The 25,477-nt window shown below is 52.7% G+C and overlaps 3 long non-coding RNA genes across 3 annotated transcripts; 1 reads left to right on the top strand and 2 right to left on the bottom strand.

Annotated features, from left to right (window-relative positions):
* The first annotated feature begins 2,579 nt into the window (after window positions 1-2,579).
* On the top strand, window positions 2,580-4,677 carry LOC123596730. The gene is made up of 2 exons (XR_006711831.1): window positions 2,580-2,643; window positions 3,734-4,677. It is a non-coding gene; the product is annotated as an uncharacterized LOC123596730 (long non-coding RNA).
* A 4,696-nt stretch (window positions 4,678-9,373) lies between these two features.
* LOC123598790 lies at window positions 9,374-12,116 on the bottom strand. Its single transcript, XR_006712787.1, has 2 exons — window positions 11,970-12,116; window positions 9,374-9,914 (listed from the first exon to the last, which is right to left on the bottom strand). It is a non-coding gene; the product is annotated as an uncharacterized LOC123598790 (long non-coding RNA).
* A 5,691-nt stretch (window positions 12,117-17,807) lies between these two features.
* On the bottom strand, window positions 17,808-24,758 carry LOC123596729. The gene is made up of 3 exons (XR_006711830.1): window positions 24,101-24,758; window positions 18,750-18,900; window positions 17,808-17,939 (listed from the first exon to the last, which is right to left on the bottom strand). It is a non-coding gene; the product is annotated as an uncharacterized LOC123596729 (long non-coding RNA).
* Between the last annotated feature and the right edge of the window lie 719 nt (window positions 24,759-25,477).

Genomic DNA, 25,477 nt, shown 5'->3' with positions numbered 1-25,477 from the left:
CCTGGTGCAGGAAGATAGCAGAAGAAAGGGGCTACATTTAATTCAAGTTGAAAGAATATTCGTGGAACATCTGCTATGTGCCCATTGTTGGTGCAGGCAGTAAGTAGAGTTCAGGGGAATACTACAATCAGAGGAACCCTTGGTAGATAGTTAAGACTGTGTGTGCTCCAGGGATGGATTATGTGTGTGTCGGGGGTCAGTGTCTGTTATGTGTTATGCATGGCGGGGAGAGCTTCCTGGAGGAGGTGGCCTAGAAGGCTGGGATGACTGGGAAACGCAGGGGGAGGCTTGGCAAGGCAGGCAGGGTGGTGGATGCTGTCTGTGAGGCCAGGAGCCTGATGGAGGCAGGCGAGAGCAGGCCCCCACCAAGGCCACGGGTGCTCTGGGAAGGGCGAGGGCTTTGGGGTCGGGCAGCTCTGCCCACTAACAGCTCTGTGGCCCTGGGCAAGTTTCCCAGCATCTCTGAGCTACAGATCACTCACTTGCCAAATGCGTCTGGCAACCCGGACAGGCGTGGCTCCTAGCAGAGCCCTCCCCCACGGGAACGTTGGGTTGAAGGGTCTGGAATTGGACTCTGAGATCCGTAAGTGGTGCCCTGAAATCAGCTCGCAGGCTGATGAATGAGTGTTGCCGTGTGAGTCGGTGCGACCTGAGATCAGTGTTTCACCTCCCAGGTGTGGGTTCTGGGAGGGAGACAGCAGGGCTTCTTCACACCCCTGATGCCCTCATTCAGACACGTCCATGCACACTGGCCATGGCCCCCCCCTCCGTCCTCGCCCCTCCAGGTTTAGAGGGAACAAGTGTGGAGCCCCCAGTCCCTCTGCCACTCACTGTCCTGTCAGGACGCCGCGCTCAGTCTGAAGAGACCCCCGAGGTGCCGAGGGGGTTCCTAGCACAGGTCACTCCATTCAGCCCACCAAACGGGCCAGGATGATCTCTCCTCTCACGGTTCCCCTTGCGTGAGTATATTCCAGCTGGTATCTCGGTTTTTTTAATTTCCAGCCTATAAAGTACTGAGTTTCCTCCTCTGTAAAATAAAGATAGCAATGCTTATTTCGGTTCTAGGGGTCTGAACACGGGTTTGCAGCAGTCTTCCGTCCCGTGGGTGCCCTGGGGATACTTTGTGCCTGTGTGGATGTGGGGCGGACGCTGATTAGAGGCTGGAAGGGGAGGTGGGACCCCAGTATCTGGGATCCAAGGAAAGGTGCAGAAGACATGAGCCAAACAGACGGTCCAGGGGCTGGATTTGGGGCCAGGTGGAGAAAGAGGCAGAGCCAGAGGCTGGGGGTTCTTGGGGAAGATGCTGGGCTGCCTGGGGAGCACAGGGGACATATCTAAACCCAGCATAGATCCTGGCAAACCCGCAGAGATGGGACAAGGAACTTCGATGAGGGTCCAAGCGGAGGAACTGAGGGGGCCTGCTCTGAGCAAGCGAGGTGGTGGGAAGCAGGCGGAGGCCCTGCAGGCATGTAGAGGGTGCTCGGACCCACCCCGCCTTTGCCATCCCTGCCAACATGGTGTCACCAAGGAGACTGGATGGGAAGCTATGAGATGATGCACCGGCAAACAATAGCTCCTATTTCTTAGAATCTGCCTTGTTCTGGAATGTGTGACGTCTCTGGGGCCAACAGGGAAATGACTCCAGGCTTCACCAGGGCGTCTTGGGACTGTGCTGGGCCCAACCTGTGGCCATCAGGGGAGTGGCCCGCCTGACTGCATTGGCAGCAGGGATCTGAATGGCATGTTCCTGGCCTCTGGGGGATAAGGAGGTGAAGAATGAGATGTGGGGAGACTTGGTGTTTCAGGGGAAAACAGGGCTGCTCGGCAGAGCTCAGATGGACCTGGCCCTGGCTGGCGGAAGGGTAAGGAAGGAAAGGTCCCCTTCTACAGTTACATTTTAGAACCAATGGAAAAGTTTGGATCATTGGTCCTACCCTTCCAGGAATCTACAGAGGGCAGGGGACTGGCTTAAGGCCACAGGGGAAGATAGGGAGAATGGGGTCTAGGGTATGGTGGCTGGAATTGCGCTGAAAATTATCCTCTGTGCCCTGGTGGCTTCCTAATGGTGGCACTAAAAGGCTGTGGAGATGTCTGTGTGGTCAAAGGTGAGACTCTGGGTGGAGAGCAGCCCGGAAGCACCCCCTCCCCCCACCAAGAAGAGGGGGAGCCCCCTTCCCCTGACTCTTACTTCCCAAGTAGCTGCTAGGTCCTCCCCAAAGCAGAGGATGTCGTCAGGGTGCTGAATCCAGCCTGTCGCTGGGAAGCCAGCCCCCTGGGACCTGTGCCCAGGGCTAAGCCGCCACTGTCTCCTTCCCTGCCTTCCCCGTGAGGGAGCCATATTGGATGTGGAACCTCCAGTCCCACTCACACCCTCAGCTGACTGCGGTCCTGCTGACATCTGGACTGGAGCTAATGAAAGGACCTGAGCCAGAGCAGCCTAGCCTAGCCACTCCTCAATTCCTGTCCCTCAGAAACCATGTGAGGTCATAAATGTTTATTGTTGTTTTAGCTACCAAGTTTGGTGGGAATTTGTTATGCAATAACAGAGACAATGTTAGAAGAGTACAATGGCTGAGGGAGGGGTGTGGTCCAGGTGAGGTGGAGAGGAGGCAGGCCTTGGTCAGGCAGGTGCTTGTGGGCCAGGTGAGGAGAATGGGCTCAAAACTAAAGCCCTGGGGAGCTCTGAGTGTGGGGGGGGGCATTGTCAAGCAGAGGTGGGGCACAGTGCAGCTTCACAAAGGGCACTCTGGGATGTGTGGGATGGACTGGGATCTGGATAGGTACAAGGAGGCAGGCAGAGACAGCAATTAAGAGGATCCAGGTGGGAGACCTACAGGCCTGATCCAGGGGCAAGGGTACGTGCAAGTAGAGAAAAGAGGAGCCAAGAGAAATCGAGGGATAAAGAAAGGTGACAGGGCTTGGTGATTTGGACTTGGGGAGTAAAGAGGAAGAGGGGGTCAGTGCTGATGCCTCTACTCCTGCTTGGGGCAGCAGACTAACCAGGGGACACCACTGAGCAAGCCTGGGAGCCAAGAAGTGAGGCAGATCTCTGGGGATGACAACAAGTTCAGGAGTCTGAAGGAGGACCATTGAGGGCCATCCAGGGGTCAGGTGGTGCGCAGGTCTGGAGCTGAGGAGTGAGGACAGAGCCGGTGTATGGCCTTGAGGTGTTGAGCATCAAAGTTGCCCCAGAACAGGCACAGACCAGAGAAGGAAGGGTGGCTGAAGGGCTGGGTCCTGATGGGCCTGGGGAAAGCCTGAGCCCTGGAGGCCTCATGGAATAAGGGGAGGGGTCTCCAGTGAGTAGAGGTGGGAGTGCCATGTTGGAGGCCACTGAAGGGGCTTAAAGTAAATGAAGATTACGAAGTGCCTAACAGGACTAGAAACCAGAGGGTCACAGGGGGCCTTGGCCAGAGCCATTTTGGTGGATTGGGTGTGGGAATAGGAAGAAACCAAGCCAAGTGGTTTGAGAAGCAAGTGAAAGGTGAGGAAGTGGATAGCTGGGGTGTAGCTACTCTGTCATGAAGGGAGGAGAGAGACAGGGCAGGAAGTTTCCATTCCCATCACATGGGCCTCTCATAGGGCTGCTTGAGTGACCTTACAACATGGTGGCTGGCTTTCCCCAGAGGGAGCAATCTTGTCTCCAGACATTTGCACATGCTGTTCCCTTTCCCTGGAGTGAACTTTTTGTGCTCTCCCAACATTATCCAGCTAACTCCTGTTCATCCTTCAGGTCTCTGTTGACATGACACCTCCTTAGGGAAGCTCCCATAACTGCCTCTACGGACCCCATCTCTTCAGAGCAACCATGAAAAATGCTATACAAAAAGATATACTCAAAATCACTACAGATACATCAAATGGAATTTTAAAAATGTTCAAGTAATCCACAGGAAGGAAGGAAAAGATAACAGAAAAAAAAAAAAACAGCAACAGAGTACAAACAGAAAACAAAAAACAAAATGGCAGACTTATACTCTAAGTATCAACAACTACATTAAACATAAAAGACCTAAATATACCAATTAACTGACAGAGATGGGCAGAGTTGACTATAAAACAGAACCCGACTATGAGTTGTCTGTAAGAAATCCCCTCTAAATATAGTGATATAGGTAAGTTGAAAATAAAAGGATGAAAAGGATGAATCATGAAATCATTAATCAAAGGAAAATGGAAGTGGCTATATTAATATCAAAGTAGACTTCAGAGCAAAGAAAGTGATTGGAGACAAGAAGGGACATTATGCAATGATAAAAAGGTCAATCCATTAAGAAGCCCTAGCAAACCCAAATGTGGATGCACCAAACAACAGCACTGCAAAATATGTGAAGTGAAGAATGGCAGGGCTGAAAGGGGAAGTAGATAAATCTACAAATGTAGCTGGAGAGTTCAACACACTTCTCAGTTGACCAGGAGACAGCAAATCAGCAAGGATACAGAGTAACTCAACACCAGGATCAGAATAACATCAGACACCAGGATCCAATTGACCAAACGCTCCACCCAGCGACAACAGAATAACACTCCAGTGCCCACAGAACATATATCAATATAGATCATATCGTGGACCATAAAAAAAAAACCCTCAACAAATGTAAAAGAATTCAAATCCTACAGAGTGTTTTCTCTGACCCCAGTGGAATCAAACTAGAAATCAAAAAAAGTAATCCATGAGCCAAAGGGGAAGTGTTTAAAAAAAATCTTGAAAAGTGTTGGCGGTGGGGGAGGGGGGCTGCTTGGCTGGCTCAGTGGATAGAACGTTAACTGTTGATCTCCAGGTTGTGAGTTTGAGTCCCATGTTGGGTGTAAAGATTACTTAAGAAAACCTTTTTTAAAAAAGAGGAGGATATGTCAAGGGGGGGGATAAAAGTCCTGGCTTCCCTCTGGCATCACCCAGTAAGGTAATGCGGTTCCACACCACAGCCTGAGTGGGAATCCAGGCTTCCAAGTGGCTTTTGGTGGCAGGGGTGGAGCGAGGCCATTTTTTCCTCCCTGTGGCATTTGACTGGGTGGTTCCTGACTAAAAGTTTTCTGTCTTAAGGCATCCTCAAATACATGGTCATATGATTTTCAGCAGGGGTGCCATTCAATGGAGAATAAATGGTTTTCACCAAGTGGTGTTGGGAAAACTGGATATCTATCTATATCTATATCTATATCTATATCTATATCTAATCTATATCTATATATGAGCAGAGTTGGAATCTTACATCATATGTAGAAATTAAATCCAAATGGTATCAAAGACCTAAATATAAGAACTGAAACTATAAAACTCTTAGAGGAAAACAGTGGGGAATCTTCATGACATTGGATTTATCAATGGTTTCTCAGATAGGACACCAGAAGCACAGGCAACAAAAGAGAAAATAGATAAAACTAGAATTCACTGAAATGAAACACTGTGCATCAAAGGGCACAATCAACAGAGCCACAGAGGCACCCCCACAGGATGGGACAAGATAGTTACAAGTCATGTATGTGATAAGGGGTTAACATCCAGAATACATAAAAAATTCCTGCAACTCAACAACAACAACAACAACAACAACAAGAACAAACAACCTGATTTAAAAATGGGAAAGGGATTTGAACAGGCATATTTCCAAAGAAGATATACAAGTGGCCAATAGAGATAAGCTCAACATCACTAATCAGTAGGGAAATATAAATCAAAACCACAATGAGATACCATCTCACACCTATTAGGACAACTGCTATTTACTTACTTTTTTTTTTTTTTAATGTTTATTTTTGAGAGAGAGAGACCAGAGTGTGAGCAGGGGAGGGGCAGAGAGAGAAACCGAAGCAGGCTCCAGGCTCTGAACCGTCAGCACAGAGCCTGACGCGGGGCTCGAACTCATAAACCGTGACAACATGACTTGAGCTGAAGTTGGACGCTTAACTGATGGAACCACCCCGGCGCCCCGGGACAACTGCTATTTAAAAGAGACAAAAAACAAAACAAAACAACACACACAAAAAAAACAGAACAGAAACAGAAAATAAGCGTTGGCGAGGGTGTAGAGAAACTGGAACCTTGTGCTTTGCCGGTGGGCATGTAAAATGCTGCAGAGTATCTTCTCGAAAAATTAAAAGTGGAATTATCATACAATCCAGCAATGTCACTTCTGGGCATATACGTATAGAACTGAAAGCAGGGTCTTGAAGAGATCTTTGTACACCTATATTTGTAGCAGCATTCTTTACAATAGCCAAAATGTGGGTGCACCCCGTGTGTCCACTGATAGATGCATAGATAAAATGTGGTGTACACACACACACACACACACACACACACACACACACACAACGGGACAGTATTCAGCCTTAAAAAGCAAGGCAGTTTTGACACCTGCGACCACACGGGTGAACTCTGAGGATGTTATGCCACGTGAAATAAACCGGTCACAAAAAGACAAATACCGTATGATTCCATTTATGCGAGGTACCTACAGCTGTCAAATTCAGAGAGACAGAACATGGGATGATAGTGGTCAGGGCTGAGGGCGGCAGGAATGAGGAGCTGTTTAGTGGGGACAGCGTTCCAGCTTTGCAAGATGAAAAGAGCTCTGGGGAAAGATGACAGTGGGGTTTGCCCAGCAGTGAGAACACGCTTCATGCCATCAAACTGTAAAAAAAATGGTTAAGACGGTAAATTTTTGGTTATGTAGATTTCACTGCAGTTAAAAAAAAAAAAGGTTTTGTCTTGCCAGACTGCCCCTTTCTTGATCTTGTGGTTACAGAGAGCAGGCTTTTGTGGGGACAATTTTTTGTTTGTTCGTGTCTGTTGGTGTTTCTGGGTTGTTAACTCTGTTGGTCCAAATCTGGTGTATATGAAGCAAAAGAAAAATTAAGAAAAATAAAACGCAGCCAATTCACCATTGTGTGGCTCTTCGGGTCCCAATCCCCTAGCCAGTGGGCCTTCTCTCCATTTTTCAGAGTCCTCTTGTGTTTGTTTTATATGTGATGTTCAAGGTTTTTAGTTGAACTTAGAAGGCGGAGCAGGGGAAAGTGCATCTACTCCCATCTTTCCAGAAGCAGGAGGCTTGGCCTGCTGTATTTGTACTGGTTCTCCAGGTAATGCTGGTACTCACCAAGGACGGACTACGGAATTCGCCTCGGAGTCCCAAGCTCCCAGGGGCATGGACTGGGGCTCCCTTGTTTACAGTGAACCTCTGAGCTGATCACAGCTGGTCCTGATCAGTCCTCATGTAGGGCCCCAAACCTTGCTGGGTCTCCCAGGCAGTCTCTGCCCATCCTCGGTGGCATACATCTTCGGTGATTCACTTGCCCACTCTTTTGGCCACTCATTCTGAGCCTTCTCCTCAGGCAAGAGTTCAGATTCTCCCCCTGCAGTTTCTGGAAGGTTCTTAAAAACTCTTGAAAGGCCAAGTGCACAGCAGCGAAGCTCCTTCTTTCTCCTTCCCCCAAAACCGGCTTCCCCAGGCTCTAGCCTTCAGTTCGGTCCTGCTCCTTTCTTCTGGGTCCTCTTGGGGCGTGTTCATGCTCCCGCATTTCCCGACACACACAGAACAGCATCCAGCAGGTGGAAAGCACAACACTGCTTTATGAAGCTCTGGGAAGGGGAGTGGCAGTTCTGTGGGTCTTCTGTGCTCCGGGCCTTCGGGGAGGTCTCACTGAGTCTTCCCAGTTCTTCAAAGGTAGGACTTATTGGTGCCAATTCACAGACGAGGAAATAGAGGCTTGGGGAAGTTAAGTAATCTGCATAAGGTCACGCAGGTGGTGAGTGGCAGGGCCAGGACCAGGAGCCCAGTGGCCTGACTTTGGAGCCCAAGCTCTTCTGGCCTTGTCTTAGAAGGACCCAAAACCTCACCAGAAGTCCGAGTGCTGGCCCATTACCTGACCCCAAGGACCACACGCAGAGCCAGATCTGATCTAAGTCCTCTTGGCTGTGACCCCTCTTGGGCCCAGTTCAGGCAGCAGGTGAGGACCACGTGACCTGAAATACGAGGAAGAAGGAGCAAGCAATCAGCTGACATCAGATTTTCTGAGGGGCTTATGAGTTTGAAGTGCCCAGTTGGATTCAGAGTTAGAACCACCCTTTCCCCTACAAAGCAATTAAGCCGCTTCAGAGAAAAATGGCTTTGTTTGGCCCTTGGATACCATTCCTGAGAAATGATGGTAGCAAATAATGTACGTTCAGCAAACCTCATGTCTCTGCCGCGCGGCTGGCTTTGGATGTGGTCCAAGAACTGGTGTGATGTCGTTCTCCAGTTCCAGTCCCAGCCAGTCCCGGCTGCCCTGGGTGAGGCTCTTGGCTGGGCCGGATTTTTGGGACCTGATTTAATACATACCGAACGGTTTGAGTCTTCTGTGAAAAAAAGGAAAACATTCCCTGGATTTGGGGAGCAGTCATCATCCTGACGATACTAACAAGGAAGACGGTTCCAGGCCACTAGGGTGTCTGGAGGCTGGGCCTGGGAGGTAAGGGCTGTTAGAGCCCCACCCATTTTACAGATGCAAAAGTGGAGGCAAGGAGCACCTTCAAAGTAACCCCGTTTTCATGAAGTGCTTCCCGATTTAAGGTCCTTCTCTTAGTGTGAACTGTGCACCCAGGAGAGTAGCCAGCACAGAGGTAGTCATAGCTAGGTGCTCAACAGTCAACACTGGCTGAACGAATAAAGGAGGCATTTCTTGTTTCTTCATCGTGATGAACTTATATTTGATGTCATTTAGTTCAATTTCCCAGTCAGCGCGGGAATCTCTTCTATAGCATCTCTGATAGATGGTCATCCACCTTGAATACCCCCAGGGATGGGGAGCTCACTCCCTCCAGAGACAGCTCTTCCCACCTTTGGACAGCTCTAATCTCAGCAAGGACAACAGTTCATTATTCTGAGCTGAGCTCGGCCTCCCTGGGATGGGTAATTACTGGTTCTGGTTTTACCCTTTGCTGTGCTCAAGCTTCTCCCATTTCTACTGGTTAGTCTTTAAAAATCAGAAGAGGCCTGGGGCGCCTGGGTGGCGCAGTCAGTTAAGCGTCCGACTTCAGCCAGGTCACGATCTCGCGGTCCGGGAGTTCGAGCCCCGCGTCGGGCTCTGGGCTGATGGCTCAGAGCCTGGAGCCTGTTTCCGATTCTGTGTCTCCCTCTCTCTCTGCACCTCCCCCATTCATGCTCTGTCTCTCTCTGTCCCAAAAATAAGTAAACATTGAAAAAAAAAAATTAAAAAAAAAAAAATTCAGAAGAGGCCTGCTCCTTCTCCAAGTTTTCCCGTTTGGGGATTTGGGTGAAGCTGGCCTGGGTGTCGGAGTCTAAGACCCAGCCACGGGGTGATAACCGTGTGGAAGGGCTGCGTATGTTCGGTCTGAGGAAGATGAGTCGGTAGCGAGGTGAGGGTGTTATGAGGGGAGCCCTCAGTTATTTTCAAGGCGCTGCAGATACGAATGAAGAAATAACAGTCGTAATGGCAAATAATTACTGTGGTGCTGGGCCCTGAGCTAAAAGCTTTCCTGCTATCATCTCAGCCATGTCCCATAACAGTCCTCTGCAGTGACTCTTACCCCACTTTACAGATGAGGGAACTGAGGCACAGGAAGGTTAAGTCACGTGGGCAGGGTCACTCAGCTGGTAAGTGGAGATACTGGCACGCAAACCCCAGTTGGTCTGACCAGACCCTTCCCTCCCACCTCCCGCACGCACAGGGGACGCACAGCGCTGGGTGGCCAGAATATGGCTCACAGGTAGAAGCTACAGGAAGATGGGCAAATGTCTGGTTAGGTGCAGCACTTTCTAGAAGTCAGAAATATCAGGCCGATGGAATTAGCTGCCTCGTAAGGTGGTAGGCACCAATGTGGGAGCAGGGTCCAGGGGGATCCACGTCACAGAAGAGTCTTTGGACCACGTTTATCCAGTTGAATCCAATTAAAAACAGATCCCTAGGGCAACCTTTAAAAGAGAAAAAGGAAAGTGAGGATGAATGGTGTTTGCAATGTATCTCTGGGCCCAGCTAGAAACTCCTTCTCTGGCACCTGCGTCTGAGTCCCCGCCAAAATATTAGGATTCTCGAAAACCCTGGTCATTGGGGGCTGGTCTTGACCTTGTTTCTAGGAGTTAAGAAGCAGAGAAGGGTGGATGGAAGGCCTGGGTCTCCTCAAGCAAAAGGCCCATTCCCTCCAATGCCCATCTATATGGTGAGATGAGCCTCAGAGAAAGCAAGTCACTTGCCCAGGGCCACAGACCTCATACACAGCTCTGCTGGGGACCTAGAAGGGACGGCCTCGTGAGCTAGCCCTCACTCAGTCCTGGGAAGCCTCAGAAGAGAGGCTGAGCTCCGTCCTGGGAACCCCTCTCCCTCCGGGTCTCCAGGGACTGGCTCTGGCTCCTGGAATAGTAGGTGAGAACATTCTGGCCTCCGGTTTCCCTCCTGCTGGCGAATATTAGGCTCAGGGTCACTTGAGAGCTGGTGCCTGGCCGGGAGTGGGAGACTGGACACAGGTCTGGTCTGCAGGTGTCCTCAAGGGACCCACCGAGGTCCAGGTGGCGCCTGGGTTCCTCCCAGAGGCAGTTTTGTGGTTGGTAGATATCTGCTCCATCAGGCCAGTGCCCTGGGCCCTTTTCCACCCGGGCTTCTTTCAGCTCTTCCTGTACTTTAGGAGAATAATTAGATGATTCTATGCTGTGGCCCTGTCCCCTGCAGGCTGGCGTCTGGACAGCACAGAGGACGAGTCTCCTCCTGGGGCAGGCCAATGGCGGGAGCGTCTGGGAGAGGGAGGCCTGAAGGTGGACAGGACCTAATGGTGATGGCAGCATCGGGGACAGCCCCGGTTCCTGCTCACCTGCTCACTTCTCCATCCAGGAGACCCAGGCAGGGCAGGGTTGGGGGTGGGGAGGCCCCATGGGTGCCACTTCATAGGCTGGGATGCTGAGTCACCTGCCTGATGTTGGGCTTCTGGTGAGCGAGTGAGCGAGTGAGTGAGTGAGTGACAGGCTCGAAACTGGATCCGGTCAGAGTGTCCTCAGGCCTGTGGTCTTATCACCTCATGACAGTGCTCTCTTCCCCTGGCCGGACCCTGCCTGGAGTATTGCCACTGTGGCTCCCATTGCCTCACGGGCCTTCTGAGTGTCAGAGGTGGGCATGGGGTTCAAGCAGCCCCCTCCTTCCAGGAAGGGCTGTTCACCTTCCTCCGTTTGCTTCTCCTAAATGGAAGCCTGTGGTCTCCCCAGACGTCCCTGCTGTCCGAGGGGAAGGGCCCCCGGAGAGCACCTTATGTCTTGTTTGATGGACAACAAAACTGCAGCCCAGAGAGGGCAAGCGGCTTTCCTGAGGCCACAGAGCAAATGGGAGGCAGAGCCCGTCTCGAACTCAGGCATCCTGACTCCCAGGCACACACACGCTTGTGACTGGGGTCTCCGCACTTTCCCTCTTCCAAAGATGATACTTTGTCACATACATGGCAGAGGGACCAGGCACAACCACGACCCCGGTCGCTGTTGAAGTAGTCCAAGGATCTGTAAAACTGAACAGTTTGTTGGTGGGGACGGTTATGGCTCCCAAGTGCCCCCCACCTATCCACCAGAGAGGGACCTAGGCTAGAAATCACGTGCCACCAATTCTCTTGCTCCCCGCTTCCCCCCTCTGAAGAGTGAGGTCCTGCTTTCCTTCCAGCCACTACCTCCCGGAATGCCAGGAGCACTCTTCTGTTTTGGGAGAAGCTGCCGTCAGCCTCAGTTTCTCCATCTGTGACAGTGGCTCCACGCCCGGCTTGTCGCGCTCATCAAGCGACCCACCGGGAGAGGCAAGTGCGCAGAGGGCTATGTAGGAAAGTCACCAATTGTCCGAGCCCTTTGTCCCCACTTAAACTGCAGCAGGGGACCTGCGCGACAGCCAGGGCCTCTCATTTCCTTTGAGTAAGCGCTCTCCCTGCAAGAGGGAGCCACTGACCTCAAAGGCCGGCCCACAAAGGGGCCCTGACATCGTGGGGAACAATGTCGCCTGTTTACCTGACAGATTGTCCGCTTTCTTTTCATCTCCGAGGAAAAGAGCTCCCGCTGGGAGCCGCTAATCCCAGAGTAAACAGATGACCTCGTGGTGCTTTTCTTCCGGAGGTGGGGTGCGGAGGCAAGCGCCCCAACTGTGCAAACAGATCCTGGAGGCCTCGTGCGCCTGCGGGGGCGTGGCCCCGGGGCCCGGGCGGGAGGAGCCCCTCCCTCGAGCCCGCCCTCTTTCTCCCTTTGTGGTTTCCCGTTGAATGCGGAGAAGCTCAAAGGCAGGGGCGAGAAAGGTCAAAGCCAATTTGCAGGGCCGAGCGTGGGGGAGGAGAGAAGGGGCCAGACGGGGCGTTTTGGGAGGCCTGACCTTCACCTGGATACAACCCCTGTGGCCTGTCCCCAGGCCTTCTGTGGACGCTGTCCCCGGCAGAGCCGGCGCGGTGTCCTGGCCACTCCCTTACTGGCTGTTGGCAGAGGCCAGCAGCTGCCCCTCTCTGAGCCTCAGTTTCCCCATCTGGAAAGCAGGGATGAAGAAGACAGCCGACTCTTAAGGCTGTTGCGAAATATTGCCATGAGCTCTCCGCAAGTGGCGGTGATTTACGATTAGAGAGAGAGAAAGCCGAGTCTGGAAGCTGGAATGAGACGCCAGCAGAGTGTGGAGAGTGTTCGGGGAGAGGGTCGGCAGAGTCGGGACAAAGGCACTCAGTTAGTTGGGACTGAATAGCGCTGGTATGCGAAACAGAAGATAAAAAAGCCTCTGAAATAACATATCACATTGTGGGGTTATCTCTGGGAGGGGACCCAAATTCTCCCACTTCCTGGTGGTGTAAACTTGGGAGAGCTATTTGGCCCTTATGTCCTTTGGTGTCCTCCTTTACAAGTAGATAGACAAGTCCTATGTCAAAGGGCTCTCCTTGAAATGAAAAGAACCTGGCACAGAGTAGATGCTCAATTAATATCAGTTCCTGGGGCTTAGTAAAGGCAGGCTTTACTCCTTGCAAGGAGCTTGGGTGGGGGTCAGGGGGATCTGGATGAGTTAAAGACCCATGGGATGGGAGCCCCATCACGCCTTATTTGGATGCCGCCAGAGGCTGCCCTTTCCCTCGGGTAGTGGGGAGTTGGGTGGGGTGGATCCTCCCACAGGGTGAGCCCTGGGTGACCAGCCGGTGCCTTCCCAGCCACCCTCTCTTGGCTGTCCATACAGGCCGTGTGTGCCTCATCTCGGCATTCAGGGCTTCTGCGACTATCAGCCCCTCTTTGGGGTAGAGAAGGTGAGAGATGTTTAGGTGAAGCAGGTGGTGTCTCCCGGGGTTCCTCAGCTTTCCTTTTTAAAGGGAAGGAAGGAACGAGAAGGAAAAGCAGGAAAAGGATGTACTATTTGGTGAACATCGTAAAGCAAGTTTATAGGTATCAGAAGCTTTGGCTTCAAGGAACAGCAAACTCAATTTACTGTAGCTTAAACAAATGGAGGTTTATTTTTCTAACATATTAAGAATTCTGGACATGGGTGGTTGCTGGTCTTGGCTAACTGCTGGTGATGCCAACAAAGACTGGTGTCTTTCCAGCTTTCTACACATCACCCTTAGCATGTAAAAACCTACTCATCTCCTCAAGGTGGCAAGATGGCTGCCTCAGCTCCATCAGGAAAGTAGGTCTCCCACGAGCTCCCTGCTGATATCTCATTGGCCAGAAGTGGGTCACGTGGCCACTCCTGGAACAAGATGGCGGGAATGCAAATTCCTGAATGCACTTCCCCAGCCTCCAACAGGAGCAGGTGAGGGTGGGCGGGCTGCGTGGGTCAAAGGGACCGTGTCCAACCATCTAATCAGTTGCCTGCCAGAGGAGATGGTTCTACTCACATCACAGTCGTACCGCGGCAAGCTGGTGCCCAGGGCAGTGAAATGCTTACTCAATAAGCACTTTGATTGATTTCCTTTGACATTCTGGGCCAGCAACCAAAGATGCAGAGATAAAAGCCACTCCTTTGCCTTTCAGAGACAGAAGGAGAATCGTAATAGTAATAATAACAGTATAATAGCTAAAATTCACCGAATATGTACCAAGTGCCAAGCGCTTGCGGGGTACTTTCTAGACTTTATCCACTCTCTTGCTCACTCCAACCTCAAGCAACAGGCATGATTCTATCTGTTATGGAGGAAACTGAGGCCCAGTGAGGCCCACAACGCAGGCCCATGTTACACACAGTAGTGGATGTAAGAGCCCAGGGATGAACCAGGCTCTAGGGACACCCATGGGAAGAGGGTCCTGCACTCCTTGGGGAGACCTGGGAAAGTTTCTGGAGGTGGGGAGGTATATGCAGGGTCTGGAGACACCAGCTGGAATTTCACAGTCAGACAAGGTGGGGAAGATGTCCCAGACGAGGTAAGACATGTGTGAGGACACATGAGAAGTGACATTAGGAAGATCTATGGCACCCCTAGGGTCCGTCCACCCACACTGGCCCAGAAATTGCTTTCTTTAAAAGAAGCGTTGAAAATAAAATTATACTTCTAAAATCAGTGAGTGACATGAATGGTCAAAGAAATGCAATTCATTTATAAAGTTGTCAAAGATGAAAAGGAAACACCTTAATATTTGACACTGGTGTTGGGGCAGCGAAACAGGTAATGTTTGCACACAGCTGGTGGGACGGTGAATTGGTGTGTAAGCCTTTAGAAAAGCAACTTGAAAAATATTCTTTAGAATGTGCTGATCTTTTGGCTTGCTGTTTAGAAATACATCCTAAAGAAATGATAAATAAAAGTAGACAGATACCTGTGCAAGAGAGATAATTGATTGCAATACAGTTTTGTGTTTTCTCCCTTGAAGTTTCCCTCTCAGTGTCCCAGGTTTGTAGCCAGACCCCTCCTGACTCCCTAGTCCCAGGGGCATTTGTAGGACCCAATCTTGGGTCCTACAAAGCTGCTCGAAGGGAACATTTTTTCCCTGTTTTTTGTTTGTTGATTTTGGTTGTTTTGTTTTTGTGAAAAAGAAAGATCAAGAGAGAAAACATGCAGGCTGTCCCAGTAAAACAGTTCCTTCCAGTAAAGGGGAGGAGTTGAAAGAAAGAAGGGGGAAGGTTCCTAACACCTGCAAAGGGGCCTCGAGTCCCAGAGGTGGGACCTCAAACCCCCCCACCGCATGGCCACACCCCAGGACATGGCTATGATTTCCCAAAGCTCACTGTCCAGGAAGACTGGAGTGACAGCCGTAGCCCAGGGTCCTGAGCTTCCAGCCTGACGTACAGTAGCAGCCACTGGATATCAAAGAGCATGCCCTCTGGGAGGATGAGTAGCTACAGACCCCAGGACCTTTGCACAGCCCTAGCAGACAGCAAGATCTCAAAATGACTGAGGTTGATTTTCCTTGATCAGGCCTCAGGTGGAATGTAAATAAAACTGAATGTGACATTCTCACCTATCTACATTCATGAGAAAAAAATGTTTTTAAAGGTAATTGAGTATAAACTTATTATCTTGTTTTGATTTTTTTAAACCATTAGTTAAATATTTTCCATAGAAAGATACCAAAGTCCCCTGCCCTACGTTCCCTGACCTCCAGGCACATACCTTTACTATTGCACCAACCTTGCTGGGAGGGTCATTATCTATATTTAGTGCCTCACTCTCCTTCGAGGTTCTCAGGTCCTGGAGACTCATCAAGACATTGTCTTATTTACTTCCATGTCCCCAGTCCTTGCACAACGCCTGGCAAACACCCAGGGAATGAACGGGTATATGAATGAGTGAATGAATGAATGAACGGATGAACGAACGAATGAACAGGTGTCTGGTATCTGGGTTAAAGGGCCTGGTGAGGCCCGTCTCTGTTGTCCCCACACAGATGCTCCTGGGCAGCTCTAAGGGCTGTGCACTCAGCCACAGAGTCAACTGCCAGCACAAAGTCGGGGAGTGTAAACAGCCCTCCTCCAGGCCAGGGCCGACTGGCAGCATCCCGGGCAGCTTGCACAATCTTGTGGGCTGCTGTGATTCTCATTTTTGGGGCATGGAGTCATCTCTGCCATGGGCCTCTCCCTCCTTGCCCTGGATTGTCTCTTGGCAACACAAAAGGAACTGTATGTCTGTTGTCCGCGGGAAGAAGTTCAGACCCCCGATCCCTCCTGGGAGCTGGTCCTGATGAACCAGATCTGCCCAAGGACCCCTGGAGGCTGGAGCTGAAAGGGAGCTCGAAGATCACCCAGACCGACCTCCTCGTTTTACAGATAAAGGGCCTGAGACCTTAAGAGGTGGGGACACTGAGCTCACTGCACTTGTGGCAGAGCTTGGCACGGAGCTGAGTGTCCTGGGATGGCAGCTGGTTTCAGAACCAGCCAAACAGGGCTGTAAATTCCTGCCCAGCCACTGTCCAGCCGTGTGAACCTGGATCAGGGATGTGTCCTTCCTGAGTCCCCATTTCCCTGTCTCCCCGGAGCGGCACGCAAGGTTGTTGTGGAGACCTGTCACAATGCTGTCTTAGAGCCCCTAGCAGCACCGTGCCTGGCTCAGACCGGGGCCTTCTGTCTCCTGCCTCCTCCCACCCTTTCTTTCCTAACTTCTCCCGCCCACATTCCTCACCATTCCTCTGCTTCCCTCTGAGCCCTCCACTACAGGGCAATTTGCTCCCCAAATTGCATGCTGTGATCGCCCCTAGATTCATTACTGTCTGCCTACTTTCTCTCTTGCTTTTTCTGTTCTCACACACCTCTTGGTCTTGCCACATTCATTCATATTTTCCTTCCTCTCTCCCTTCCTGCAAACTTTCCCAGGCCTCTGCTATGCGCCAGGCACCTGCTGGGCAGAGAGGCTCACGGCCTCCTCCTGCCCTTTCAGAGCTCATCTAGTGCTCAAGAGGGGCTGCGTGAGCAAGGACGAGACAGGGCGATGCTGTGTGTCCACAAAATCCCGTATCCTAACTCTTGTTTCTGGAACACCGCGGCAGATAGAAGACTGACCCCTTAAAGAGGGCTGTGTCCTAACCCCCAAATCTATGAATCTTACCTTACGTGACAGAAGGAGCTTTGCAGATGTGGCTAAGTGCAGGATTTTTTTTTTTTTAATGTTTATTTATTTGAGAGAGAGAGAGAGAGAGAGAGAGTACGTGTGCACACGCATACGTGTGAGTGGGGGAGGGGCAGAGAGAGAGGGAGACAGAGGATCCAAAGCAGGCTCAGCACTGACAGCAGCGAGCCTGACACGGAGCTCAAACTCACGAACGGTGAGATCATGACCTGAGCAGAAGTTGGACGCTCAGCCGCCCAGGTGCCCCCTGTTAAGTACAGGATTTTGAGATGGGGACACTGTCCTAGATTATGCATGTGGACATAAGGGTCCTTACGAGAGGGAGGAAGAAGGTCAGAGAGCAGAGATGCTATCTTGCTTGCTCTGAAAATGGAGGAGAGAGGCCAGGAGCCAAGGAGCACAGGTGCCCCTGAGGCCCTCAAAAAGAACCAGTCCCACGGACACCTTGATTTTAGCCCTGGAGAGCCATTTTGGGCTTCTGACTTCCAGAACTGTAACAGCATGAACGTTTGCTGGTTTAAGCCACTAGGTTTGTGGTCATTTGTTCCCACAGCGATAGCAAACATAGAAGACCGTGGTTTTGGGGCGCCTGGGTGGCGCAGTCGGTTAAGCGTCCGACTTCAGCCAGGTCACGATCTCGCGGTCCAGGAGTTCGAGCCCCGCGTCAGGCTCTGGGCTGATGGCTCAGAGCCTGGAGCCTGTTTCCGATTCTGTGTCTCCCTCTCTCTCTGCCCCTACCCCGTTCATGCTCTGTCTCTCTCTGTCCCCAAAATAAATAAACATTGAAAAAAAAAAAAATTAAAAAAAAAAAAAAAAAAAAAAGAAGACCGTGGTTCTCTGTCCTCTTGCAGTGAGGTGGCCCGCGTGACTAACTCCGGCCAGTGCAGTGTGAACGCAGGTGACACGTCTTCCTCTGGCCTGAGGCCTCTGTCTTCCTCTGCCACAGCCAACGAAGACACTGCAGCTGGTGGTGGAAGGTACAAGACGGTGATCAGCTGCTGGCGGCCTGGGTCCCTGAGTGACTGAGTGGAGCACAGCTCCCACCCCGCCCCCACCAACCATCCGGACCTCTTAGGATTTGGGTATTATTCGTGACAGCAACATAACCTAGCCTTTTCTTCCTGCGGAAGCGCTAAGGAGGCTCTTGCCTCACGGTGGTGATGACTGAGCCTTGAGAAGACAGATGGGCCCTTAAGAGTGTGAGCAAAGGCCTGGAAGGATTGGACTTTATTTGGCTGGCCCAGGGTGCATTGTGGGAGCGGCGGCTGGCTGCAAAGGTTGGGGGAAAACGGAGAGCAGGGGCACTGGCGGGACTCTGGCCATTCTGTCTCCCCCCGCTGGGTTCCAACAGGCTTGGACTCATTTCCTAGCGTGTACTGCTCGGTGCGCATCTAGTGTGCCTGCAGGGCTCATGCAGACACACGCGCGTGTGTGGCCGAGAGGCTTCTCTGGGCACAGGTACACGTGCGACCGGAGGCGTGTGCATGTGTGCGTTTACCTCTGGTATAGCCGCAGCTCCGGGGTGGGCGGGGTGGGGGTTGGGGGCTGGTCTGGGACAAAGGAAGGTGTCAGATGTGGGTGGGTTTCTGGTGCGCAGGAACAGAGTCCAGAGGGTGCGGTGAGGAGGGCAGTGTGTGAGGGTGTATCAGGGTGAACAGAGAGACTTCTCGAATCATGGGTGAAGGAGAAGCTCTGGGATACACCGGTAGCTCTTGAGGTGAGTCCCAACACGTAGCGCCCGCCCTTAGAGCCCTACGTGCAGTGATTCACTGACCTGTGCCCTCTGCAGGGGTGAGTGATTGCTGTATGAGCCTGGCTCGTTCTCGTGGGGCCAGCGTGAGCCAGAGAACACCCTATCACGTCAGTCCCACCGCGGGCCAGGTTTGCATGATGTTTATTGCTCAAATTACTCACTGTGCTGTTACCTGAAATACATTTAATTCCTATTAATAACGAGCACTGTAGGGCATAGATTTCATCATTAGCGTTAAATTACTTTATTGCAGTTTACAAAGCAGCTGCCTGTGATGTGTGACGCATCAGCCCAAGTCGGAGCCTACACACACAGGCCGCTCACATGTGTGTGGACAGTGCACAGTGCAGCTGTGTAGTTGTAGGCAACGTGTTTTCGCGCACGCTTTCAGCCGCACGTAAAGGTAACCTTGTGTTTGCTCCGCCCATCTGTGGGCTGCCCTAGACCTGAGACTGGGGCGTGCTTTCCGCAGTCTACTCTAGGCCCGGGGGCACAGCTGAGGGCTTTTGAGGCTCTTGTCTCAATAAAACCCAGGACCCCCCATGGGTAGGGGCTACCATATGAAGAGACAGAGGCTCACGGAAGCCCAGAGGACCTGCCCGAGGCGCATGCTGGGGCCACACTTAGAATCCAACCAGGCCGGCTCCAAAGCTCACGGGCCCCTTTAAGGTCCAACCTCACGGGCCCCTTTAAGATCAAGGGACATGATGATTCTCCGCTGAGAGGCTACAGGTGGATCGCTCATTCTTTTTTCTTTTCTTTTGTAATAACGTTTGTATCTTTCATTAATGGCTGTAAGAGTCTCCCCTCCGCTTGCTCCCCGTGCCGACCCCATTGGTGCGGGGTTAGTAAGGAATGACGTCAGAGCCCGAGTGGGTGAGCGGTCAGGGGGCTCAATGGAACCGCTGTTGTCCCGCCCACCCGGCACACACACACACACACACGCACACGCACACACACACACACACACACACACACACACACACGCCGCTTTTGCAAAAACAATTCCCTATTTGGCAAAGGGCAGTGTTTGCCCTGGGGTAGGACCTTGCAGCCCTGAGCGAGGCCTTGTTTGTTCTGGCATAAACCACGGGGATGTCCAAGCCCTCCAAGTTTGTTGAACTTCCTGGATTTCTTATCATGCAGCCTGCTCCGCCAGGGAACAGGTGAAATGCTGATTTGTGCCCAAGAGAGGATATTAAGAAAGTCCACAAAAGCCACTTCTGCCCCCAAGGGACAAGCAGCCCCAGGCAGGGCTGCTGAGGGCTGGCAGGGGCCAGGGAGAGGGAGCCGGGCAGATCCTTAGCCTTCCTTCTCCTTAACCTGGCCTGAGTCTGCGTCTCCCACTCATGACTCCCCACTCCTGAATTCTCTGCTCGGCTCTGCTCAGGCTGGTCTCCCCACGTTCTCTGGACATATTGTACCTTCTCCAGGCTGCACACCTTTGCCTGGGCCATGCCTGCCACGTGGGATTTCCTCTCTACCCTGCCTCCAGTTGAAACCCTGCTTGGTGGCTAGAGTAAAAGAATGGCTGAATCATTCTGAGGGTGGAACTGGGTAAGTGAAAGACTGTATCCCACACTACCCTACAGTGCACATTTCCCTTCCCCTAGGAAGGGAAATCCCTGACCCTCAGGGGCTTATCAGGGTGTTTGCCTGGGGGGGGGGTGCCTAAATGAACCCTCAGGTAGCCCTGCTGAGACACTGGGGAACTTGTGTCTGCCCCCTCAGGAAGTCACACAACATGACAATGGGGTAGGGGTCGGGGGTGATGGAGCGGGTATAAGGGGAGGGGCCTCCAGACTCAGGAGTCCAACCAAGGTCAGATCCTGTCTCCCAGCCTTCTAGCTCCAGGACCTTAGGAGGTGGCTCCAGGCTTCCTGCACCTGCATAGAATGAGTATAATGGCAGCTCCTTCCTTGGGAGGTGTAACTACAGTGATAAATGAAGCACCTTGGACACAATAAGTGTATTTTATCAGTCCCTTATGTCACTGTAGGAGGATCGCAGACACATGGTTGACCTTCGACAGCCTTTGAGACTTCATTGCACTATTCGCTGACTGCCTCCTGCGAGGATCCTGATTTCACAAGGAACCTACGGGTCGCTATCATCTCCTGCAGATGAGGGGACTCTGCCAGTTGAGGCTGTGGTCCAAGGACACCCAGCATATAGGTGGCAGAGCAAGGGTTAATGCAAGCTGGCTGGACTCAAAACGTGCTCCTTCTCCTCTGTGACCTCTGCTCCAGCCCCTCACGCTGACCAGTGGCCCTGGAGCTTGCCTGGCCCTTCTGTGTCTGGGGGCCAAGGCAGGAGAGGCAGCTGCCAATCAATGTGCCGTGAGCTCAGGGAATGCCTGGGGTCCCCTTGTCAGACCCCCTCGCTTGCCACATGCCCTAAATTCCATCATTACTTATGGTGCTGTGATTCCTATACTGTGTGGGCAAGACCCCTGATGTGACTGTCTGCCTTTGGTGGCAGGACCCAGCCATTGAGGACCCACCAGCAAATGGCACCTGGGGAAGGGATCCCAAGCCAGGGACGTTCTGATGGGGGCAGCAGCTTCAGGCTGGGTCCTAGAGTGGCCACCCTGGGAACCAGACCTTGTCATCAAAGGAAGGAAAGGCTTTACAAAGGCGAGCGGAGAGAAGGGGGGAATGGTGTTGAGTCCCCACTGTGTGCAGACACATGGCCTTTATGTATGCTACCTCACTCAGCTCTCTCAGCAGCCTTGTTGGGCCCCCATTTTACAGAAGAGGAACCAAAGCACAGAGAAGTTAAGTGATTTGCCCAGGACCACAGAGGTGGGGTTCAGTGCAAGCCCGTGACAACTTTCTAATTTTGCCATGGCATAGTTTGCTTGACTGGGGCTGTGGGTGTGGAGGGAAGGGGTCTTTGTCTTCGGGTGGAGCTGGCTGGCCTAGGTGGGAGCGGTTGGCAGGGAGGAACCGTTGGCCCATGAGTCAGGGGTCCGGCCCTGGCAGCTCCTACCGCCCACCTGGGATGGCCAGCAGCCTGGGGGTGCTTCAGAGCGGTTAGTCATTCCAGGTGGGCGGCAGGCAGGCACCCATCGGGAGGTGTCTTCCGCCCCCCACGCTTCAGATGAGCAAACAACAGAAACACTGCGTCTGGCCTCAGCCCTCAGCTCGGTGGCCCAGGTACATTCCTCACTTCCTTCCCGGGACCTCCGTGGGAGGGGGCACTGGCTCCTGCCCGCGCTGTGGGTCATAGCAGGGTGCAGGGGGGCGTCACCAAATCACTCCCATCCCCTCACTGGACCCCATAGGGACCCAAGGTGCGCCGGGACAGCAAGGTTGAGCCTGGGGTGCCTCCGCCGGAAATACGCATTAAATGAAATTAAGTTCTTCGGCCCCGCTTTCCAAGTACATTCCGGTCTTTAGAGAAAACCGAGATAAAACAGGAAAGGTACAGCAATGAGAACCCATGTACCCAGAGGCAACCACTGGGTACCTTTCATCCCCGCCCTTCCTACACGTGGATTGGATGGGTCGAAGCTGCTGTCTCGTCACCTTTACTGGGTTCTGAACACCCCACCCCCCGACCCCGGGCTTCCCTGAATCATTGGTTTCCCTGGTCTAGCCTTGGAAGGGAGGCAGCATCACTTCATTTTATAGATGTACAACCTGAAGCTTCAAGAGGTTGACAAACCCAGGCTCACGCCTAGTAAGAAAGAGGCAGAGAAGAAGGATTCTGACTGCAGGGTCCGGGTTTTTGCTTCATGCCCTTTACACTGCTGTGATGCCGTGACTTCTCCCTAAAGTCTCGTCAGAAGTTTGACCCCCCCACCCAGAGGAGAAGGTCATGCAAACACCAGGTGTAATGTCTGCATGGGATTCGCACTGCACATATATAACCCTCTCCTGCTGCTGGCCACTTTAGTCTTTCTCATTTTCGACCATTACAAGCACGCTGCCAGGAACTGCTCCGGGTTATGGCTGTTTCCTTGGGCGGTGCTTTCACTGTGGAATTCTGAGGCCAGAGGGTGGGGACACTTGGATGAGCTCCTAGGAAGCATCGCGCCATGAGGGCGCCTGATTTCACCCCCCTGAGCAGACCAGCAGACCCACCGGGCAGAGATGGGATGGCTGCTTTCAGAGACTCTGCGAGGCCCAGTGTGGAGCCCCACGCTGGCTGTGGAGCCTTCTTCCAAGGGGCGGCCCAGTGTGGTGCCCTTTGCCACACCCCTGGCCTGTTTAAAGGTGATAAAACTGAGTCTCAGGGAGGCAAAGTCACTTACCCAAGGTCACACAGCTTGGGCCAAAACCCACGAGACCCATCTCACGCAGGGTTTGCAAAGCACCAGCCACTAATTCTTCAGGAGTTCTAGTTAACTCTCCCCACCGATCCAGGGTCCATAAGTGCCAGCTTACTTCCTGAAGCATCTCTGGGAGATCCTCCCGGAGGCTGGGAGTTGGCTCAGTCCTCACCTCCTGCTGGCTTCCCTCAGCAGGGAGCAATAAACTGTATTTCAGACTCTGCTTGCTTCTGCCCATCTCCTCTTGCCTGGACTGGTACCGTAGCCTCTGTACCACTCGTTTCACCCGAGCCCACTCGTGCCCTTTTCTCCAGTGAGCAGTCAGAATGGTCTTCTAAGGACCCAACTCCCACCATGTGGCTCCCCTGCTCTGGCCTCCAAGGGATTCCTGGCTGGGTATGGGTAACTCACCTGGAAGCCTGCTGGGATGAATTTGATTCAGGGCCTGCCCCATGCCAGGCACAGTGCCAGGCACTATGGGAACAGCGAATCAGACCTGGAACTTAGGAGGCCTACCTCCTCTGCCCCCTGCCCCTCTCCCTGGCCTTGTCTCATCCCTTCTTGGGTGCCTGCTGGGCTCCAGGCCTTGGCCTCCATTCTGTCACGTGGGCAGGCCGAGACTTCACCTAGAACACTCTTGCCCTTGCTGCACTCCCCCCCCCAACCAACTTCAGGCTGCCTCCCTTCGTCTGCAGAGACCCTCCCCACAAGCAGACAGACACAGTCTGTCTCACTTGGTCCATTGCCTTCATAAGCAACCCCCGCCCCCCGCCCCCAACCATCCCCTGAAACACACACACCATAGCTTCTCCAGAGAAATTCTCGATTCAGGAGCTTTCGAGATTATGGGAAAAAGGGGTTGGGAAGTTAATTTACAGCGACCACGATCATGTTTCTGTGTGCATGATCAATCTTTTCACATTCATTAAAAAAAAAAAAAAGATGCCAACAAAGACTTCACACTTCATGAGAAGTTACGGGGTATTGGCCACATGGTAAGTTGGCAACTTACGACATGTTAATTTCCACGGCTCTCCCCTACCTGGCTGGAAACCCTTCCGGATCTCCTTCCTGACGATTTCAATGAGACCCTTACCAATCACTTGGTGAGCTGAGGGGCCCTTTTTCCTCCTGTGTTTGGTCTTCCGTGAATCGGGCTCGCTGATTCTGGTGGTCCCAGAGACACGGCCTGGAGAAATCTCCCGGTAGAACGCTGTGGCCGGGGCCTGGCCCTCTGCAGGTGGGGTGGAAAGCTGTTCATCACATCCCTCTGTCCGCTGGCCCTTTGCTGGTCGCCAGGTTTTGCAACGGCTGCCTTCTGCGCGCCCCTGCCCTCTTCCGATTCACACATGGGGGAGTTAAGAGGCCCGACTCCTCTTTCTGTCCCCAACGGCTTTCAGGCTTTCACGAGGCATTGGCGCAAAGAGCTCTTCAATTGGGCCCCGTTCCCTTTATTAAAATTCCCACCCTCTGCTCTCTTCCCTTCGTTGGTGTCTTCAACAGGGAAGTTCAGAAAAGCCAGGCTGCAGTTAAGCTACGTGAGCTGAAACGTGGTGCGGCAGGAACACGAGTCAGGGAGGATCACCATCGACACCTGCCGGTCTGCAAACTGCCAGGCCTGCCAGGCTCCGGGAGGGGGCACGGGATCCCTTGGGAGTGAGGGAAATCAGCCTGATGCCAGCAAAACAGGTTTTACTGGGCCGAAAACCACGAATTCCAAAATAATGACGTTATCAAAGAGATGGGGCGAGTGGGAGCACGTGCCAGACCTTAAGTGCCCACCGTGTGCCAGCCCCTGTGCCGGGCACTGTGAGGGCCAGACACGGTGTCTGAGTGCAGGACTTAGGGGCCGGAGGGTCTGACTCAAGCTGGGGCCTGGACACACGCTTGTCACCTTTCCGCTGCTGAGCCCAGTAGCACAGGACATGACCCGTAGAAGGCCCTTCTTCCCAGCCCCGGCTGAGACTGGGGGTACCTCCTTTTGGACGAGACTGACTTCTCTTGGTGAGTTCATCTCTGTTCTTGCCAAAGGCAGAAGAAACTCCATGCTTGGCCCGTAGGAAGCAGGCCGGCCTGAGACCTGTGCGGCCTGGGGCCCCCTCATTCTGCACCCAGGGGCTGGGTGTTCTTCACCCACATCCCAGGGTGCAGGCCGTGGGGTAACCCAGAAGAAGGGAGGGGAAACTGTACAGAAGCTGGATCTTCCGCGGTGACCCCAAGCCAGGCCAGGCTCCGGGGTAGGGCAGCGAGGCACTGGAAGGAAGCTCAGCGCAGGGGGGTGAGGGCAGGGGAGCTGGTCAGCTCGTGGGCCCACAGGCAGGAGTGGGCCCGTTCCCTGCGCAGCATTTGGTGAGAGAGAAATGCATGTGGAGCCAGGTTCCCCAAGACAAGTGACTTGCTTCGGGGAAAAGGTGTATATCGGGGTGTGTGTGTGTGTGTGCTGGATCACTAAAAGTTGCACACTTTAGAGCCC

Source organism: Leopardus geoffroyi, chromosome C1 (assembly GCF_018350155.1).
Source record: "Leopardus geoffroyi isolate Oge1 chromosome C1, O.geoffroyi_Oge1_pat1.0, whole genome shotgun sequence".
Lineage (NCBI taxonomy): Eukaryota > Metazoa > Chordata > Mammalia > Carnivora > Felidae > Leopardus > Leopardus geoffroyi.
The sequence above is the reverse complement of the archived record's forward strand: the minus strand, read 5'-3'. Positions and strand labels throughout refer to the sequence as shown.